This window comes from Eurosta solidaginis, chromosome 1 (genome assembly GCF_040869045.1).
Source record: "Eurosta solidaginis isolate ZX-2024a chromosome 1, ASM4086904v1, whole genome shotgun sequence".
In the NCBI taxonomy this organism is placed as follows: Eukaryota; Metazoa; Arthropoda; class Insecta; order Diptera; family Tephritidae; genus Eurosta; species Eurosta solidaginis.
Genome location: NC_090319.1, coordinates 20178539 through 20186741, shown reverse-complemented (window position 1 = coordinate 20186741; position 8203 = coordinate 20178539).

Here is an 8203-nt window from a genome sequence, read left to right as displayed (position 1 = left end):
TTGACACGAAAAAAAATACAAAAAAAATGATTTGGAGCCTTGAAAATGAAAAAATGCATAAAAAATCGAAAAAATAGTTGAAATTTTGCAGGCTCAAAAATAATTTTTTTGGGTATGCGTAGTGGAACTTTTTTTTCCTGAGCCCAAATCCTATCGAAAAATCGATGGCGCGATATAGGTTAATAAATCGACCCAGTCTAATATGTACACATTGCTGATTTAGAGATCTATTTGCTCCATTTATGAGGCACTTGAAACGCATGAGAAAACAAGTAAGGAAGATTAAGTTCGGGTGTAACAGAACATTACATACTCAGCTGAGAGCTATGGTGACAACATAAGGGAAATAACCATGTAGGAAAATGAACCGAGGGAAACCCTGGAATGTGTTTGTATGACATGTGTATCAAATGAAAGGCATTAAATAGTATTTTATGAGGGAGTGGGCCATAGTTCTATAGGTGGACCCCATTTAGGGATATAGCCATAAAGGTGGATCAGGGTTGACTCTAGAATGCGTTTGTACGATATGGGTATCAAATGAAAGGTGCTAATGAGTATTTTAAAAGGGAGTAATCCTTAGTTCCATAGGTGGACGCCGTTTCGAGATATCGCCACAAAGGTGGAGCAGGGGTGACCCTAGAATTTGTTTGTACAATATGGGTATCAAAAGGAAGGTGTTAGTGAGTATTTTAAATGAGTGGACCTTAGTTCTATAGGTGGACGCCTTTTCGAGTTATCGCAATAAAGGTGGACCAGGGGTGACTCTAGACTTTGCTTGTACGATATAGATATCAAATGAAAGGTGTTAATGAGTATTTTAAAAGGGCGTGGGGCTTAGTTCTATAGGTGGACATCGTTTCGAAATATCGCCATAAAGGTGGACCAGGGGTGACTCTAGAATGCGTTTGTACAATATGGATATCAAACGAAAGGCGTTAATGAGTATTTTAAAAGGGAGTAGGCCTTAGTTCTATAGGTGGACGACGTTTCGAAATATCGCCAAAAAGGTGGACCAGGGGTGATTCTAGGATGCGTTTGTACGATATGGGTATCAAATTAAAGGTATTAATGAGGGTTTTAAAAGGGAGTGGTGGTAGTTGTATAGGTGGTCGCTTTTTCGAGATATCGCCATAGAGGTGGACCAGGGGTGAATCCAGAATGCGTTAGTACAAAATGGGTATCAAACGAAAGGCGTTAATGAGTATTTTAAAAGGGAGTAGGCCTTAGTTCTATAGGTGGACGCCGTTTCGAAATATCGCCAAAAAGGTGGACCAGGAGTGACTCTAGGATGCGTTTGTACGATATGGGTATCAAATTAAAGGTATTAATAAGGGTTTTAAAAGGGAGTGGTGGTAGTTGAATAGGTTGTCGCCTTTTCGAGATATCGCCATAAAGGGGGACCAGGGGTGACTCTAGAATGTGTTTGTACGATATTGGTATCAAATTAAAGGTATTAATGAGAGTTTTAAAAGGGAGTGGTGGTAGTTGTATATGTGAAGGCGTTTTCCAGATATCTACCAAAATGTGGACCAGGGTGACCCAGAACATCATCTGTTGGATACCGCTAATTTATTTATATATGTAAGACCTGCAAAGATTTCAAGGGTTTTTTATTTCGCCCTGCAGAACATTTTCATTTTCTTCTACTTAATATGGTAGGTGTCACAACCATTTTACAAAGTTTTTTTCAAAGTTATATTTCGCGTCAATAAACCAATCCAATTACCATGTTTCATCCCTTTTTTCGTATTTGGTATAGAATTATGCCATTTTTTTCATTTTTCGGAATTTTCGATATCGAAAAAGTGGGCGTGGTCATAGTCGCATCTCGTTCGTTTTTTACACCAAGATAAAGTGCGTTCAGATAAGTACGTGAACTAAGTTCAGTAAAGATATGTCGATTTTTGCTGTAGTTATCGTGTTAATGGCCATGCGGAAGGACAGGCGGACGACCTTGTATAAAAACTGGGCGTGGCTTCAACCGATTTCGCCCATTTTCACAGAAAGCAGTTAACGTCATAAAATCTATGCCCCTACCATTGGATTGGTAAATTTTTGTTCGACTTATGGCATTAAAAGTATCTTAGACAAATTAAATGAAAAAGGGCGGAGCCACGCCCATTTTGAAATTTTCTTTTATTTTTGTATTTTGTTGCACCATATCATTACTGGAGTTGAATGTTGACATAATTTACTTATATACTGTAAAGATATTAAATTTTTTGTTAAAATTTTACTTTAAAAAAACTTTTTTTTTAAAGTGGGCGTGGTCCTTCTCCGATTTTGCTAATTTTTATTAAGCGTACATATAGTAATAGGGGTAACGTTCCTGCCAAATTTCATCATGATATCTTCAACGACTGCCAAATTACAGCTTGCAAAACTTTTAAATTACCTTCTTTTAAAAGTGGGTGGTGCCACGTCCATTGTCCAAAATTTTACTAATTTTCAATTCTGCGTCATAAGTTCAACTCACCTACCAATTTTTTTCGCTTTATCTGTCTTTGTTAATGAATTATTGCACTTTTTCGGTTTTTCGAAATTTTCGATATCGAAAAAGTGGGCGTGGTTATAGTCCGGTATCGTTCATTTTAAATAGCGATCTGAGATGAGTGCTCAGGAACCCACATACCAAATTTCATCAAGATACCTCAAACTTTACTCAAGTTATCGTGTTAACGGACGGACTGACGGACGGACATGGCTAAATCAATTTTTTTTTCGATCCTGATGATTTTGATACATGGAAGTCTATATCTATCTCGATTCCTTTATACCTGTACAACCAACCGTTATGCAATCAAACTTAATATACTCTGTGAGCTCTGCTCAACTGAGTATAAAAATATGAAAATTGGTTTTTAAGTTGCTTTGTTAAGGAGTGCTTCTAAACGTAATTATAAGGGCAGAGCTGCTCAACCCCTACAAACTTATAGCACTTTTGTTTTGCTCTGAATCATAGGCACATATACAAATTTACACTTTGAATATAAAAAAATGTTCATAGCACTCCCATAAGCCCTCACATATAAATTCGATTCATATGAAAGTGCCTGAATTTCTTATGAAAGTGCAAAGAAAAAGCCCTTCCATATGAAGCCAAATCACTTCGGTATGATACTCAAATTAACACTAACAAACTGACAATTACATTTTTTCAAAGATATTGTACCACTGAGACAATTTTTTACTTAACATTTATTCATCAAGGGAACCATCGAAATTATTTTAACATTTAAAATGATTTTTTTTTATTTAAAAAAGTTTCAGTGTACATATAACTTTTTATAGGTATTGTGATTTGCACTTCAATATAAAAATGGTTGAACAGCCTTGTTTTTGAATAATCGATACATTAAAACTTTTAAGCTTTTTGAGCATTTAAAAATAAAATTTTTATTTTTGAAATACAAAAAAAAAAATGTAAGTGTATATGGGGTATTCCATCCCATTTCGACCAATTTTTAGAATTGGCTGAAAGTTTTTCTTCTTCTTCTAGCTTACGAAAGACGTTTTTCAGAAGTTTTTCAAATTTTTTCATCCAATTCAAAAAAAGTTGTGAATTTTAAAAAAACACCGTTTTTGTTTTCAAAATGCTATAAATTTTTCAAAAATTGACCGTTTGGGATCTTTTTTTTAATTTGTTTTTAAATGTACTTTTCGGAAAAAATTCAAAAAAATTTTTAAAGTTTTTTTTTGTATTTTTCAGTTTTTCGAGATTTTTCGAATTTCGTCTTTTTTTTTCTCATAAAAAACTTCAATCAATTCTGCAATCATCCCCACTAATCCCGGAGTGGGCCGAGAATTTTTTTTTTTATTTAATTGGAAAAAAAAACTTTAAACGGTGTTTTTTTCAAAACTTTTTCAAAAATTGACCGTTTTGGATCATTTTTTTTAAATATGTTTTTAAATGTACTTTTCGGAAAAAATACAAAAAAAAATTTAAATAAAAAAATTCTCGGCCCACTCCGATTTTAGTGGGGATGATTGCAGAATTGATTGAAGTTTTTTATGAGAAAAACAAAAAAAAAAAGGGGCGAAAGTCAAAAAATCTCGAAAAACTGAAAAATTACAAAAAAAAAACTTTAAACATTTTTTTGAATTTTTTCCGAAAAGTACATTTAAAAACAAATTTAAAAAAAAAGTTCCCATACGGTAAATTTTTGAAAAAGTTATAGCATTTTGAAAACAAAAACGGTGTTTTTTTAAAATTCATAACTTTTTTTGAGTTTGATGAAAAAATTTGAAAAACTTCTGAAACACGTTTTTCGTAAGCCAGAAAAAGAAGAAAAACTTTCAGCCAATTCTAAAGGGGTCGGGTTCAAAATTGGTCGAAATGGGATGGAATACCCCATATATACTTACATTTTTTTTTTTTGTATTTCAAAAATAAAAATTTTATTTTTAAATGCTCAAAAGCCAGAAAAAGAATAAAAACTTTCAGCCAATTCTAAAGGGGTCGAGTTCAAAATTGGTCGAAATGGGATGGAATGCCCCATATACAATTTTGTACAAATATTGTGATTTGCGCTCCAATATAAAAAAAGTTTTAGCAGCACTGCATACGGCAGTCAAATATGAGTAGATTACTTTTATTTATCATAGGTCATATTTTTCATATATTTCGGACTGCTTTCGAACTCGTAATTAATAGCGCTCCAAAAATACTCACGTGTAGACACCTGTGTCCTATCTAAACACATTTTCATATTTTAAAAGATTACTCAGATTAGAAAGAACCGTCGCAGCATTCAATACTTTTCACAGACCGACATGTGATTGGTATGTTGTCTTAGCCCTGCTTGAAGGCTTAGGAAATTTCAGCGCTCCAATGCTATTCTCCGTTATTAGTTAAACTACAAGGGTTCAGAACAGTTATTCTTACCGATACTGTAAGTAAATGGTTTGCCAAAAAGGGCTTGTTTGCGTTTAGTATACAATTGAAAAGTAATGTCCGCTTCCGACGAAAATAATCACGCTGTTTAAGTCTTGCATCATATTTGTCCTCATGCATGGCTAGAAATTATAATGGTGCCTAGAACAGATAAGATGGTTTGGCTTTTCAAGTGATCGAGATGAAAGTTTTTCGGATAATTTATGGTTCTGTCAATAATGATGACTACAACCATCGACAGAGGTAAAATAATGAGAATTACGAGCTTTACACTGTTACAAATATAGTGCAATGGGAGCTTCGTTGGCTAGGTTATATACTGACACAAACTGACCTAAAACATAGAACGCAGTTCATTAGACATATATAAGTTGAAGGATGGGCGACTAAATCTCAACGAGGGCTCCTAATTTGAGTCAGTTATTACTAAATAGAGATTACTGGCGTAACTTCCTACACAATGGTCGAAATCGCCTAGCCGGTTAACAGCCAATTATTTTAGTAATTATTCACATGAAACAATTTGGGGGTACCCTAAAAGGTTTAGTGTGGTCATATTTACCGATCCCGAGATGGTCGAACTAGTAAGTTAATGGTGCTTTGTTATCGGAACGTACCAGATCTATATCCGGCAAACGACCATCAACACCGATAACACTCCCCAAAACTTTCGGGGAGTGTCTTTATCGTTAATACAATAACAACAACAACAACTTCTAGGCGACAAAGGCTACGGAACCAACAATCGCCTCCTCTGCAGAGAGAGATTTTTGTGCAACCGGAATATGACGAAAATTTTTGTTAATTAGAAGTTTTGTTGATTTCTTGCCGTTCATTGCTTCATTCATTAACATCAAGCACATCAAAGGGGCAAGATTCCTTCAGAAAACTTTTGCGAGCCACGCAGAAGCATTGCAGATGCATTGCATTCCGCGCTTATGATTCTACATGAAACTCGTTGGGCGTACCTGTTTTTCGATTTCTATATCCCCTGTCCCACCATGTGTGCGGCGGCCGCCGTGGTGTGGTGGTAAATTGCTCTGACTACCACACCAAAAATCCTGGATTCACGATCCAGGCAAAGCAACATCAAAAACAAAAAACATAAAAACAATTGTTTTCAACGAGGCGAAAGTTTTTTAGTGGGGTCGCCTCTCGGTAGGTTTTTGGCAAGTACTCTGAGTATATTTCTGCCATGAAAAGGTTCGCAGTTAAAACGCATCTGCTTGCAGATGTCGGAGTTGATACAAAACACTTAGGTCCCGTCCGGCCAATTTGTAGGAAAATTTTATAGGGGCATGACGCAAATTGGAAGAGAAGCTCTACCTCTAAGAACGTAAACGCGCCTTATTTATTTATCTATCCCACCTTGAATAGTTCTAAGACCGAGATAGCTAACAGCAACCAAAAGGAAAGTTTGGTGAAAAATATTACTGCCACCAAAGCTTATATAGACCCGCTGAGAACAAGTCCGAATTTACAACAGATTCTATAAAAAACACTTTCTCCAAGTTCTCAAAATACAGATCACACCTTCCCCACAATATGACCTCCAGTGATAAGTAAAACGTGACCATCCGGGTCTCTAATACATATTCTACGGGGACGACGACTTTATTAATGGAGAACTGTGATCAGAGAAGCAGTGATCGCTTAGAATCTTCCAACCGACCACCTTAAACAATTCGTACTAACCAGGACGTGAGCAAAACCTCCTGCAACAACGCCATGACAGTGCAAAAAACTCCGTCAAAAATAAAAGTAAATAAAAACGCACCAAAATACTCTCGTGTGCCTTGCATCTGCACTAAGAATATGGCCGTCTGCTCTCTTGTTTGCTTCGTATGTTATCTAACTGAAGCTAACAGGTGGCGGATCCGTTTGTCTGCATGAAAATGCCAAACATATGTCTCTTTAGGCTGATATTTACCACATACTTTTTGCTGAAATTACAAAGAAGTAAGGTTTTAGTCTCCTTTTTGACAACCACACAGGATATAGAAATATTTTCCACATTACTATTGAGGCTCCACTCCTGGTTAAAGCAACGCGAACATATCAGCGTTAGTTGCCATAGGACAATGAAGATAGAGCAACTTGATTTTTAACACTTCCAAATGACTTTCATCTACTATGGCAGTTACCACCTAAGCCAACATAGCATTCTCCGTTTGTCAAGAGTGTTGCCCAAATTATTGCACATTAAATAAAATATCTCAACGTTGAATAAGATATGAATGCTTGCAGCTCGTATGATGCTGACTTCAAAAGCTCATTTAGAAGAGATGATATGAATAGCAGGTAAGAGCTTTACTAGACAAATTTTAGACGTTTGTCTAAGCCCTACCTTTAGCACACCGATTTCTTAGTGCTGTGTTATAAGGACTGTGATCATATCATATCTACCAATGTAATCAACTTTACAGATAAAACACAAAGGCAGCATGAACGTTATCAGCTATAGTTCTAGCTTTGTGATCAACTCCAACCCTACTCAATGTTTCTTATGCGCAAGGGTTTTGGGTATGGAAACAACCACTACTCCTTATATAACAACGTTTTTGCTATTTGTACAGCTTACAACGCTAGCTGGGGAAACTTTAACTCATCCATATGCCCAACTCATTTGTAGAATCAGTGCTTTTCCAGAACAAACCGTAGGTACATCAATTAATTTCAGAATATATATTTAACTTTTTTACGATCATTAATATCGTACACAAAAAATAATTTTTCAAACTTAGCGAACCTCAAATATAGTAACCAAATGTAGTTACTGGCAGCTCGTTCAAAAAAGCGTATCGACTTCATATGCGAGTATTTTACTTAATTCCTGTGAGTTTAACCACAGCAAGCGAGTTCATTGCGGTTGAAGTGCATACGGGCAAAATAGCTCAACAACATAATAATTACCAAATGCGTAACAATTTCATGTATATACATACAAATGTGTACTTACCCTGTATAACTACTGAGTAGTTGGTAACAAGGAATGAAGCTTTAATTTAAAATACGCTGATAGACGTGATGAGCCGCACAAAGATAAGAGCGAAATACAAACGTCAGTCAATTGTTCAACTAAGGAGTATATTAACTGACAAATGGTTAATGTGAAGAATAAAAGATTGAGCAAAAGAGGTCCATATACGAATATATAGGACTGAAAGCGAAAGGAAAGTAGGTGAAGTCGTATAAGGGTCAAGTAGTGCTAAAGTGATAAGCCGGTAAAGTGAGTTTCATAACGAAATACATACGTACTTACATACATCCGTGTATATTTTAGCAGTATATTGTGAGAATGAAACG